We start from the raw sequence: 14,557 nt of genomic DNA on the forward strand, positions 1-14,557 counted from the left end.
CGCTTTAAATATTATTTAACTTCATTCTCTCTCCTGTCTCTTCTTCCTTTTTATTCTTGGAAAGAAGTATATTTGTGTTGTTATGCATGAATTAGAATGATAAATCAAATCAGTTAGACATTTCAAATAAACAAACAAAATGAATTTGAGAGGTTATAAGTGTTTGCAAGTGTCACCGTGGAGACAAGAGAATGGATTGTCACCATGGATACTTGCATAAACACTCTGCTTGTGATCATTTTCATGTGAAATCAGATATGGAAGAGATCTAGGAAGGAGGATATATAAATGGAGCTGGCATTGTGTGGCTGGAGATGACTTGTATAAAAAGATTGGGAGATACTAAAACAAGTTCTCTGTCTGTAATGCATCTGTGCTCACCATGGCTCCACACGTGAGCAAGAAAAACACTCGGGCAAAACCCCCAATTCAGAAGAAAGTACATTTCAGGCTGAATTTCATTTGAATGCCTATCAATAGTTATGTGTACACTGAAGCAGAAAGAGAGTGCAGTTTGGGTTCTGTATCTTTTAAGCACGCCTCTCTGACCACCCAAATATTCCATAAGCTGATGCACTTTACTTTCTTCCCTTTGCTTTTAGCTAGCTAATGGTGTGCTTCATTAGCTACCAAAATGTTACAGAGTTGAAGGTGATACCCAATCTAGTCTTCCAGTCCTTTATTCACTTCAGCCATCTGTCACTTTTGTTATATCGAATTCTATAGGGTTATGATGTTATAATGATGATAGCCAGTTTTTATTAAGTGCTTATCACATTGCAGAGGCTGTGATAGCATATTAGGAATATTATATTATTTGAAGCTGAACAACTCTTATAGAGAAATGCAAACATTATCTCCATCCTACCAACAAAGAAATTGAGGCACAGAGAAGTGAAATACATTGCCCAAGGTCACCCAGACAATGGTAAAGCCAGGAATCAAATCAGGCAGTCTAATGGCAGAGCCCACATTCTTCAGTTCTATACTCTCATGAGAAGATCAAGTTCTTGTCTCTGGTGTGCTTCAAACATAAATGAGGAAATAGAGATAGTGATGAATATTAATACTAGGGCAACAATATGTGTTTCTAGTATCCATATTTTAGTTAGTATTTAATTTTAGGTTACTGTCAAAATGAAACTTGTACTCCTATCTTTTCCTCCTCTACAGATGCTATATCATTGAGAGTCTTAGCTGCAAAAAATAAATTTCATACTAAATAGCTAAAAAGAAAGGGAAGAAATTGAAGTGTATCCATTAGCTTATGGACTATCTGGGCTGTCAGAGAGGCATGCTTAAAAGATACAGAACCCAAACAGCACTCCCTTTCTACTTCAGTGTACACATAACTATTGATAGGCATTCAAATGAAATTCATCCTGAAATGTACCTTCCAGCTTATAGGTGATTTGACTCAAGGGTTAGAGGCATTTGAAATAACCCTGGATATTCCCTATAAACTTTGTATCCTCTCAGAACACCTCTGGACAGCATCCAATGGTCAAGCTGTTCTATTGAGTACATAACTTTGGATGAGGTATTCCCAGGATTCCAAGAAGCTTTGTGTTGAGACAACAAACCTTTCTTGAGAAGGAGTGATAGGATGGGCAACCATGCCCAACAGTAGACATCAACAAATTTATTGTAAGCTTATAGAATGGCTATATCAATAATATTAGATATTATTTAAATAAAATCTGTGGAAGATTCCATTACAAATCACTGACACATGGGGAGTCAACTTTGTTTTGGTACTAATGAGTACTCAGCATACAGCAGGGTATACACAATCATGTTTTTTAAGGGAAAGTAAAAGGCAGCGTAAAACTCACTGGATTCAGCTCAGGACAGGACTAAGTTGTTATAAATATTGAGTTAGAAAATACAAGTGTAGTGCCTAGCACTGAGCAGACACATAATACCTGGCACTTCATTTCCTCCATCACATCTAATCTGATGGCTCCTTTGGGCATGAATAGAATTTCAAGCTGGGCTTTTCTAAGCCAGATTGGAAGCAGGATCCTGTCAGATATATAAAGGTAATTCTGGTTTTTTGCTCCCTTTGATGGAAATTTCACAGCAAAATATGTAACCTACCTCTATCTATCAAATATGTAAAATTTCATGGCATGATTTTTAATATCCTATACACAAAACTTCATCGCATATTCTAATTTTAATTTTTTCTTAAAAACCCTTTATTTCACTGTGTTTTATGAATCTTTTGGTTCTTAAATCCTTTTTTGAAAAAGTGGCCTGACCATTTGGATGCTCCTAGAATGCCTGACAATTACTCTGATGCCCTGGATCCCCTTCTAATCTCTATACGTGCAGGGTCTATACCTGAGGCTCCTTCAAAATTATTCCCAATTTGTCTTAGTTTTAAGCTGACTCTGGTATTTCTTTTTTCTTCAGTCCAATCTATCTGCCTTTATTTTTTAGATTTCTCATAATTTCTAGTCCCTAAGTGTTTTAGTCCACTTTTCTGCTGCTGTGACCAAAAGACCCAACAAGAACAATTTTAAAGGAGGAAAAGTTTTTTGGTGCTCACAGTTTAAGACGTCTCAGTCCATGGACAGTCAACTCCATTACTCTGGGCCTGAGGTGAGGGAGAACAACATGGCAGATGAGTGTGGTAGAGGAAAGCCTAGCTCAAGACATGACAATCAGAAAGCAGAAAAAGCTCCACTCACCAGGAATAAAATATTAACCCCACAACATGCCCTCAGTGACCCATCTCCTCCAGCCACACCCTATCTACTTAAAATTAACCACCCAGTTAATCCATGTCAGTGGACTAATGTACTAATTAAGTTAAGGCTTTCATGACCCAATCATTTCACCTCTAAATTGTTTTGCTTTGTCTCACACATGAGCATTTGGGGGACACCTCCTATCTTAACCACAACTCTGAGAGTCTCCCATGCTGATTTCCAGCACTGAGTTTCTTTTATTCACTTTCTATTTCCTTTTGCTCTGGAGATGGGAAGAGAATCAGAAATGTGCTCAGTCTGCCATCTTTTCACATATTCCCTACTCCCTACCTCAGTGTAGATTTGTTTACCTACAGTCTTCTGAACAGATATATGCAAATTTCAGAGAAGCCTCAACTCAGAGTCCAAAAGCAAGTCACTTTGCCCTGTGTGTGTGTTCTTCTATGTAACCCAGAAAAAATATCTGCTGCATCCTTACCCTTTTCCCTCTTTCATCTCTCTCACTCGATAAATGTCCAATTTCTAGTTATTTGACGTCCTAAATATTCAAATTCATCCACTTTTGTCATCTCTTCATTGCTATAGCATGAGACAATCCATCTACTATGTGCATGTGCTTTTGGAGACACTAAACAAAATGTTATCTAACAAATACTACTGTGTTTACAATGATCCAGGAACACTTCTGAAAGCCTATGAGACTCCAAGATTCAGCTCAGATCTTTTTGGAAACCCTTCTGAATTTTTCAGGCTGAGCTAAACCCAACACATCCTGTATAGATCATGTTCCCAGCATAGAGTATGGTGTTCTGATCTCCAATGTCATGAACAATCAATAAGACTTTATTAAAGCTACACTAGTCAGGTAGAGAATTTTACAGCAGACTTTGAAAAAGTATATAGAGAACATGTGGTTGATTCTTCCATAGAACTGTAGCTTCCAGAGGCCTACTCTTTCTGTCCTTTCAACAGTATTCAGCACTGAATAGGTACTTTGTAAATGTTGACAGGTCATTCTGTTGCTTAAAATCCTTTGAAGAGTTACCACTACTAAAGAGTTACTTTAAAGAGTTACCACTACCCTAGGTCATCCATATTCCTTAGGATGGCACACAAGCCTCCAACCTGTCCTTCTGGCTTCATCTTCCCCAGTCCTGGGTGTATTTCTTTTGCTCTAGCCACACTCAACTATTTCTTATGCTTCCAAAATAATGTTCCCTATAATTTCTCAAGGTTTGATATTAAATGCTCTATCTGGGACTTTAATAAAGTCTTATTTATTGTTCATGATATTGGGGCTCAGAACACTACACCTCAAAGAATAGCACTTTAGTATGCTGAGTATTTTGACCTAGAGATATTGGGAGTCCTCAGGAAAAAGATCTCTCTGATTTCCTCCTATCTTCCTGTCGCCTGCCAGTCTTTCTCCCCCTGAAGCAATTCATAGAAATCAGAATTCCCCTGCCTAAAAGTGGGACATAGAAATTAAAACCTCTTTTCTGCAAAACCAAGCTATAAAAATCCAGAGAGGTGACTCTCTTCCTTGTCATTTCTGTCTTGAAGACTCCCCTACAGGGGGGTCCTGACTTATACCCAGGAAGAAGGAGTGTTCTATAGAAAAGCCAAGAAAAACCAGACCAGAAAGAACTTGGTGAGTTTCCTGCCCCCTTACCTTTACTCAGTATATCACACTCTTTTGTCCAATAACATTTCTACATGGCTATCTATTTTTCATCTATCCTAAGCATAAAAATATATAGTTTCCCTTGGGTCTTTAGATCTTCACTCCTGAAATCCCCACATCAAGAAAAACTGATTAATTAAATTCATTAAGCTTTCCTCTTGTTATTCTATTCTTTGTTATAGGGACGTTGGCCATGAACCTCCTGATATTTGAGGAAAGGTATCAAACCTTCTACCCCTCCAGTGATCCAACTCAAAGATCACATATTATCACGTCACATGCTTCCCATGGATAGGACTTTTATATCCCAGAATTGCCTAAATTCATTTATCATATTATATTGTAATGATTTATTTAAGTGTCTCAATCTTTCTCCCAACTCACCCCATGGGCTTCAAAGTCTTTGAGCAAAAGCATTATATTTTACTCATCTTTGAATTTTCTCTACTTTTATATGTCATATATCTCAGCTCCTAGAATACAGCAGATTATCAAGTAAAGTTTAATATAATTAATGTATGAGTGAATAGATTGGTGTACCCCTATATACTGTACTATGTAGGATAGCTACAGAAACATCAAACATCCGTTTGTTTGAAATTCCTACGAAGATAGGATTTAGAATCTATTTGGGTGTGTGTGTGTGTGTGTGTGTGTGTGTGTGTGTTGGGGATTGAACTCATGGCACTCGACCACTGAGGCACATCCTCAACCCTATTTTGTATTTTATTTAGAGACAGGGTCTTGCTGAGTTGCTTAGCACCTCGTTTTGCTGAGGATGGCTTTGAACTTGCTATCCTCCTGCCTCAGCCTCCCAAGATGCTGGGATTACTGGTGTGAGCCACCGTGCCCAGCCACAGGATCTTATTTTAAGCTAAATTAGGAATCTTTATTTTCCAGTGCCTCATATAAATAGCCACACTTGGTTTATTGGCCAGCCACCCACTCTTCATTTCTGTTCCATTTTAATATAAAATATTTTTTACCCTTAGAATATTTTGCCCCCATTTCTAGTAGAACTATGCCATTATGATCATCTACTTATTATCTCTTACACAGTTTATACATAAGACAGTTTCTTGAAGGCAAATTTCTGTTATCCAATTCCAAATGCCTCTAGGTGGTTGCTGGAAAAACGCATGACTTTTAGACCATCTCAAGGCTATATGTTGGTAAAATGTTTGCTGCACCATGAAAAATAGTAATAATCATCTACAAAGAGACTTAAATAAAATGTAACTTATGTTTTCCCCAGGCCACATGAACCACAGGGCAAAAAAGAGGTCATATTAATAGGAATAAACTGTTTCTTTAGCTCTGAACCCCCACTTAATATTATAGGACCTCAAACCTTTTGCAAAATGTCCTATTCCATCCTCAGCTATTTTCAAAGGGCACTAAGAAATGTTTGAAATGTTTCAAAATAAGTCCTCACAGCATCCATGCAGCATACACCATTTTTCTCCTGGCCTCTCTTCATTTCTGCTGCTGAAGATGCATGGTTCTGCTGATCTAAGGGCATCTATGCCACCTTCCTTTGCTGCTCGTACTACTGGAAAATCCTAAGCATTGACCTAGCTTTGTCGTATATTCATATGTGAAAATAGGAAAGTTATGTCCAATTCATTCTACTGTCTTTCCCATTCCCATTCTCCCTCCCTTCCCCTCCATTTCCCCCATCCAATCTGGTGACCTTCCATCCCCCCACCCCCGCCAATTGTGAGTCAGCATCCACATGTCAGAGAGAACATTTGGCTTTGTTTTTTGGGGATTGGTTTATTTCATCTAGCATGATATGGATTTCTCATGTCAACCTCTTTATGGATTCAAAGCTGGGATGTGGAACAGGAGCAGATGGTTGAATTGCTTGTGCTACCCACACTGGCGTGGGACAGGACAATGTATGGAGGATTTATGTTTCATTCTCAATATGGTGGATGTATTTCCCTTCCCCACACTGAAAAGGCCACCACTTTTTGCTCCTATGTCTAACAGACTCTGTTGTGGGGCTAAAAGCAGAAGTTGCTGGGTAACTTGTAGGTAAACCCAGCCTCAAGTTTTTTGGAAGCATAAGCTCAAGAAAGTAATTGCTCCACACAATCTGCAAAATGATAGGACTCCAAAATTTGGGAAAAACGGGACTGTATCAATTTGAGGAAAAGAAAGGCTTTGGTGTTTTCTTGAGACTAAAGAGAGGAGGGTTTGATTATCTAGTAGGGAATGGAGATTAGTGCTATGCTTGTTCACGACACTCTGAGACACATACATCCTGTATGAGAATGTCATGTGCCCTGGAAGATGGACCCAGAAGTACCTGCCATCCTTGGAGACATTCCTTACACCAAAACTACCTATTTCCAAGAGAGCATGATCATGATGAACCAAACACTAGGGTGTGCATTCCTGTATTCTGGGTTCATTAATCAACAGAGACTATAATTTAACCCTAGGGAAGTAGAGGTGGCACCCCAAAAGGAGACCTACTATGCATTTCCTGTCACTACAAGTAAGTATAAGCTTATTGAGAACTTTATTTTTCAAATACAATGTTTTTTAAATCCATGTGATTAATCCCAGCTACTTGGGAGGCTGAGGCAGGAGGATCACAATTTTGAGACCAGTCTCAGCAACTTAGCAAGACCCTGTGTCAAAATTAGAAAAATAAAAAATAAAAAGGACTGGAGATATAGCCAAGTGGTTAATTGCCTCTGGGTTCAATCTCCAGGATGTATAAAATACATATATGCATGCATAAATACATATATAGATCATGTGTTGGTGGCTCACATTTTTTCCTGCTCTGAAGACTGGAGCTGGAAGTAGAGCTTGAGTCCCATGAGTTTTAATCTTGTGTGGTTCTTGTGTAGCTTTCTGTTTCTAGGGTCAAGGATAGAAGTAGGAACAAGATCAATTACTTGAAGGAACAAGATTAATGACAACTTAATTCCTCATCTTCCTCCTTGGTTCTTTATGTGTCCTGTTTTCTCACATGGATTTAACACTAGTTACTTTGGGGGTTACAAACCTCTTATTTTCAGGTATTCAGTCTATTCTGTGACATGGACCAGAGATAGGCTATGTCTCACAGAACTAGGAATGTCATAGACCTTTTGTCAGATCATCATGACTGTGGAAATTCATATGCCAAGATATTTCTCTTTAATGCCTCAAATGTCATACCAGGGAAGAGCTCTCTTCTTGTTGGTGTTGTGGGAGTAGGAATTATTGTGTATTGGCATTCACCATGATTCTCCCTGTATCTGAGGCTGGTTACAGATTTATATGCCAGAACCAAGTCTCCAAGGGAAACTCAAGGTGTTACAGCCAGCGATACTGATGATTTAGTGGATAATGTTCTTTTTACTGAACTTCAAATGAAACCAGAGAGTTATGAAGAACCATCCTTCAGCTGAGTCATAAAGACAAGTTCCTGCCCTCTTGTGGTTAAAAATTCATGAAGAATTTTCCAAAAGGCTGTTGAAAATCAGGCTTCTTTACATTCTTTCCATGTCCCTACTTAAATGATATGTATATGATTAAATACCTTTAGAGGTCTTCATTTTTGCCAGTGAACTGCAAACTGATGTTTCTGGTTAAATGAGAATGAAGTTAGACCTAATTACCATTGAGTTAAGCTAAAGAAAAATATGGAGAACCAAACAACAAAACAAACTGTAAATACCACTTACCTTTATTGGGCTTTGCTGCAAAGGTTGGCAGTATAAAAATTGGCATACCAAGATTTTCTCCCTGAGCTGGATAAACCTGACTGCCAACATGGGGCTGGCAACAGTTGCTGCTTCTTCGGTTTAACCATAACTCCTCAGACAGGGATCTTTGGTCCTGGAGTGGAACAAAGAGGGAGGAGGGTTGGAAATTTGATAACAATGTCTATAAAAACGGGTCTGTGTCTCATAATTGTCCCACCTGCCATAGGTTGCAGGTGTACCTTCAAAAGTGGTTTTCAAATAGCAAATTTTGCCACTCACAGTATTCTCAGAGATGCTTTACTTTTGTTATTATAGACTTGTCAAAAGTCACTAGACTATTTCCTTCTGTGATGACCATATCATTGGAAGAAAGGCAGGGATCTTGATGAACTATCTCAGAATTGTCAACATCATATAGGGAGGGAAACATGCTTCCTTCTATGCTTTTAGGTTATTTGGTATAAGAATTAACTCAACATTAGGAAGATTAATAGGAGCAGTTTTAATTACATGGGTACACAGGAGAACACAGAAACACATGAGACTCTGGGGAGCAGCCAGATGATGGAGATATTCCTCATCCTGCACTAGAGAGCTATGGAAGAATACAGATTTGGGACTCTGGGTGATGGAGGGTGGAAAATTATGGAAAGTGAAAGGAAATGCATAGTGAATGAAGTTTGCCTCATTATGCACATGGAAATCTCTCCAGTGAGAAAACTCTGACCAGCCCTCTTCCTTGTTCAGATATCTTTACTAATGAAAATTTCCTTTATAAATAACACATTTCCTTTGCAAAGGATTTTGGGGGAATTTATACTTTATTTTAGGTAATTGAATGGAGATTTAGAGCTTTTTCTGCATGGGCTGGTTCTCAATTTCTTTTAGCTCACAATAATTACTGTGCCAAAGTGGCATATTTTGGGTGACATGTTCTGAACCCCTTACTGCCCTCTTGCAATTAATAATTCATGTTGTTTTCAAAAAGCTCTTAACACCCCAAACTGGAACCCATGTTTATTAGCACCCTGACCTTGGTCTCAAGGCATCTACCTGTGGGGTCCTGTGGAGATAGTGACTGTGTTCCTGCCCACTTAACTTTCTGATTCAACACACACACACACACACACACACACACACACACATACACACTTCCAATTTTATGTTCATTTTTACATTAGAATATTCAAATTTAAAGAGGCTAAATAACTTATTAAAGTCATACAGCTAGAAAGTGGCAGAGGTGGTATTCAAATCTAGGTGGTTTAACTTCCAAATTCAACTCTCTCAGCCTCACTCAAAAGAAAGCATTTTAAGCTTACTTAGAACACACAGAGGGAGGCAGGTGTCATCCTGGGCTTAGGAGGCCAAGGAAGCTGTACAGTCATATCAAATTAATTAGTGCAACTTCCTCTCCACCTGGGGTTCTGTCCACACTCACCTCTCCAGGCAACCATTGATACGGCCTTATACTGGGCCCCTCCTGTTTTCATTTATACCTCCCCTGAGACCAGAGGAAAGCATTACAAGTCTGATTTCCTGTGAGCAACATCCCCACAGGAGAGAAGCAGCCTGTAGGAGAATAGTGCAAATGGTCCACATGTTTCACAAGATGTGGGGACAAAGACAGATGCTCTCCCCTAACAGTTTGTTTTTCTTGGATGTGATAAGACAAGATCATATTACTATACAGAAGCAGCTTTTATAACTCCATCAAATATGTATTATACTTTCAAATTTGCCTAACATGACATTTTCTAAGATTTTTTCCATTAAAATCAAGAATTATAATATTTATGATATTAGCTAACAGCATGTGTACTGCTGACCCAAAAATGATTTCTAGTACTAAAAGGTAAGCAAAGTAAGTCAATCCAAAAAAACCAAAGACCAACTGTACTCTCTGACAAGTGGGTGCTGATCCATAATGGGGGAAGCATGGGAAAAAATGGAGGAATGTTGATCAGGCAAAGGGGAGGGGAGGTGGGTGTACGGAGACAGGAAAGATGGTGGAATGAGATGGACATGATTACCCTAGGTATGTGTGTGACTGCACATATGGTGTGACACTACATCGTGTACAACCATAGAAATAAAGTTGTGCTGCAATTGTGTACAATGAATCGAAATGCATTCTGCTCTCATATATACCTGATTTAAATAAATAGATAATTTTTTTAAAAAGGCTCTTGTGATGAAAATTAGGTTGGACAAAGCACCACACCCATGGTCATGAGTAACATCTCACCCTGTCAGCTCCTGGGTTGAGTTTTAGTTCTCTACATAACCCATCTTGTGTCTCTGTTTCTTCCTGGAAGGTGTGGGTCTTGGGAATGAATCCAAGAATCTGTAACAGAATAAATGGCATATACCTGATGAATGTAGCTGCTCCTGACATTGAGATGATGCTCTTGATCCTCCTGATCTATTTGGTGACATTTTATTTGGCAGGTTTAAAAGAGTGAAATAGAGAGAGCTGTCTGGGCTTAGCAGGAAAGTCTTGCCTCTTTATTATTCCTGTGTTCTCAGGTGGCGTCATGATTCATAATTCATTTTGAACTGAGTATCTGTGGCTCTTATCAAACAAATCATGTTAATTTCATAAAGTTGAGTCAAGTAAGGATAACAGCAAAAGATTCAGAGAAACTTTCATTTGGAGTAATACATTTATAGATGGTTGAGGGCCTCCAGGAAATAATGTCTGTCTGTTGTGTTGTTTTCTGGAATAAACTATGCTTGTCAGCTTCAGAGCTATTAGGGTTTTTTCTTCACCCTTTATTTGTTTACCATCTTTATTGAGGTATAATTGACAAATGAAACTTGCAGGTTGAACATGTTTTCAGATTTCTATTGTGCTTTAAAAATTAAGCAATGAAACAGATTGTTATAGTATTTTTCAGATCTATTTAAGGCATTATTCAGCTGCTTACAAATACTTTTTGGAGGTTTTAGCATTCGTTTTAAACCATATTGATTCATTCTACAGGTATTTGCACACTTCCACCCATGGGTCTACCCTGTGCTACTGTTGAAGCATCAGTGGTAAATACAATGGTGCTGTCTCCACTTGCAGTGGGCATCACTATTTAATGAGAAAGAGAAAATAAACATAATAAATACTTTGAAACATTCTATGAAGGGTAATAATAATGCTGAAGATAGAATGGCATGTGCTATTTATACAGGAGGATCGTGGAAGGTGTCTCTGAGGGGCAGAGGTCAAAGGATGAGAAGCATGAGAAGCCATGCAAGTAAATAAGCAGAGGAAACCAGACTTGAAAATGCCCTACAGACAGGAATTGTCTTCCACTGAGATCCTGCAGAGATAGATTGGCAGTGGATACTGGGAACTGACACTTGAAATACTGGAGTGAAGATTTCAAGTAGGCAACTGAATAATCTCGAGTCCAGAAATAAGGTCAATGGGAGATACAAAGTAAGAACTGTCAGGGTGTAGATAAACAGTTTAAGACAATACAGTGGACAGAATTGCCCAGCAAGAGAGTACAGAGAAAAGAGAAACTATTCAGTATAGAAGAAAGAGCCACAAAAGAGTCAACCAAGAAAGGCGAAAACTGGAGAAATGGCTTATCAGAGATGCCAAAGTGGGAGGGAAGAGAATTACTGCCTAAGAATGTAAAATGATAAGTGCATGTATTTCTCCCCTTTCTATACCAAGACTACAGTAAATGATGGTAAATAAAAAATTTTCAAAATTCATAAAACCACCACAACAAAGTCACCAGGAGAAGAACCAAGGTCAGTGGCTTTGTGTCAATGATTTCAGGAGATGGAAAGCAGATGGAAGTGACTGTGATGGAGGAAGCCACAGCTCAGAGAACACGAAGGGGAAACAGACTTCAGGAGAGCCCCAGCCTGCACTGCAGCCTGGAGCATCCCAGGATATGCCAGGTGTGAGAGGAGAGAAATAAGACTCAGGGCTGAAACAGGGTAACTGAGTCCAAAAAAAAATATGTTTAACTGTTGCTATTCCTCCATACCGATCCTTGCCTTCTGAATTTCTGTTACACATACCACAAAAGTCTCCTCTAGGGAAATTGAAGACCTACATTCTCTACCTTCTAAAGACTTATGAGTATAAATAATGTCTATTCCTAAGAAGCATTTTAATGTAAAATTTGTGAATTAACAAAGAATCTGGGAGATTAAAACTACTTTTCATTCATTTACCTGAAAATGCCATAATTTATATCATGCTAAGTGAAGTAAGCCAATCCCCCAAAAAACAAAGGCCAAATGTTCTCTTTGATAAGTGAATGCTGATCCATAATGGGAGGTGGGACATAGGAAAAATGGAGGAAATTTGATAGGGCAAAGGGGAGCAAGGGAAGGCGAGGAGGCATGGGGGCAGGAAAGATTGTGGAATGAGATGGATGAGATCATTATCCTAGTTACATGTATGATTGCACATATGGTGCAACACTACATTGTGTACGACCAGAGAAATGAAAAGTTATTGTGTACAATGAACCAAAATGCATTCTGCTATACCTAATTAGAATAAATTAATTAATTAATTTAAAAAAATTTAAAGTACTTCCCAAGTAATAATGGCATAATATAACTTTCCAACGCCACATTATGCACTGAGTGATAATGGATAGGCACTGGTGGTTATAAGTAACTCTCTATTAATCAGTGTGAGTACCAAGCATTACCAGTAGGCAAATGATTCTGTTCTACCATGCTTTGTTTAAAAAAACAAAATGACAAATTTCATTTAAGAATGTCATTGCTGACATAGTAAAAATTGTTGATATTATTAAGTTTGGCCCTTGAGTACATGTTTTTTTAAATATTTTTTGTCAAAGAAAGAAGTGTGGTATCAAATCAGCTCTTGATCTCACCTAATAAGCAAGGAAGATAATACCAGAGGAAATTTTTTGTTGTACATAAAAGGAATAAAAAGTGCCACAAGTGGAAAACAAGAGCTTAGAAATAGAAATATTATTTCTAATTTAAATTTCATTAAATATAATTGGTTATTAGAAGTAAAAATGTTACAATATATCCACTGAAACTCATCACTGTGTACAATTAACACATGTTAATAAAAAATTTCTCCCCCAAAAAGAAGTGTGCACAATCTTCTGTTTACACAAATAGCTAGGCATTTTTGGAGATAAGTAATTGTGCAATTGTTTGAGATATGAGCTGAATTAAGATGTTTTTGTTATTGCATAAATTATAGTTATTCAAACTTGGAGTTTTAGCAGACATTTCCTAAAAATGAATTAAACAAACTTGGGTCAATGAAAACAACTGACAGTATTTATTGCTAATGATAAAACACAAACTCTCAAGCAGAAATTAGAATGTGGAATGCATTTCACCACTATGAACTGAAAGATTTCCACTACTAAAAGACTTTTCTGGTGAGAACAATAATAATGTTATCAAATATTATCTTCTGATGTTGTAAAATGAAATACATCAACGTTTCAAAGATCTATACTACACATTGAACCATTTTCTAAATAACCAATGCATGAAGTTACAAAATCATATATAAGCAAAAGCTATTCAAAGTATGAGATAGATCAATAGATTTTAATGCAACGTTTTCTGAATAACTAATGCGCAATGTTACTAAATTGTACATAAGCTATTCAAAGTATGAGCTAGATCAATAGATTTTAATGCAAAAGAGTATGAAAACAGCAATGATATATATATAAGATTCTGCATTTCAATTAACCTTTAAGAAATTGTTTTGATGAAGTAGAAAACTATCCACAACAGACATTGTTTTCTCTTCAGAGAACAATATTTACAAAGTTACAATAGCATCAGCACTTCATTAATTTGTAATTTTTAGGATCAATTTATAGGCCTAATTATTGTTACAGAATAAATGGCAAATACCATCAACCATGTCCATTCAGTAAGGCAAACACAGAATGCAGAAAGTGAGAGATAGAAAAGGGAAAGAAATGAAATATAAGACAAAAGAAATAATTCTCTCATTTTAGAAAAAGTTAAAATATATTACCTATAGATGATGGAATAAAAACATGAAAATGTTAGCATTTTAGCAAATATTATGCAAAGTAACAATTAATATAGTAAATACACTTGTATTGAGAGAAATATATAACACCTATAACACAAAGGAAAAATGAGAATAACATTAGATAAGAAAGCTAAGTGCTTATTTATCATAAGAGAAACCAAGGATAAAAATCAAGATTTTTTTATATTGCTAAGAAACATTAGAAATTTAGAAATTATTGCCTCTGGGGTAATGAAGAAAGGACATTTGGACATGGTAGTATGTATTTCCAGATAAAATACAGATGACCCAGCTAAATTGAATTTTAGATAAAAATAAACACTTTATAAATGTAAGTATGTTTCATTCAATTTTGGAACATACTTACATTTTTAAAGGGTTCATTGTTTATCTGAAATTCAAATTTGGCTGG

General features: G+C 37.2%; 1 long non-coding RNA gene across 2 annotated transcripts in view; it reads right to left on the bottom strand.

The window, feature by feature from the left end:
* Positions 1 to 2,256: 2,256 nt before the first annotated feature.
* The window catches only part of LOC124080741 (uncharacterized), a 42,559-nt gene continuing 30,258 nt past the window's right edge, over positions 2,257 to 14,557 (bottom strand). The window contains exons 2-6 of one of the 2 annotated variants that reach the window (XR_006847794.2): positions 10,360 to 10,458; positions 8,091 to 8,244; positions 7,946 to 7,990; positions 7,189 to 7,278; positions 2,257 to 2,602 (exon numbers count right to left, since the gene is read on the bottom strand). This is a non-coding gene — a long non-coding RNA (uncharacterized LOC124080741). The remainder of the gene's footprint in view (positions 2,603 to 7,188; positions 7,279 to 7,945; positions 7,991 to 8,090; positions 8,245 to 10,359; positions 10,459 to 14,557) is intronic. The other variant, XR_006847797.2, reaches the window with a different exon arrangement.

This window comes from Marmota monax, unplaced genomic scaffold, assembly GCF_021218885.2.
Source record: "Marmota monax isolate L192 unplaced genomic scaffold, Marmota_monax_Labrador192_F-V1.1 WCK01_AAM20220418_F8-fsc00018, whole genome shotgun sequence".
NCBI classification, from domain to species: Eukaryota; Metazoa; Chordata; class Mammalia; order Rodentia; family Sciuridae; genus Marmota; species Marmota monax.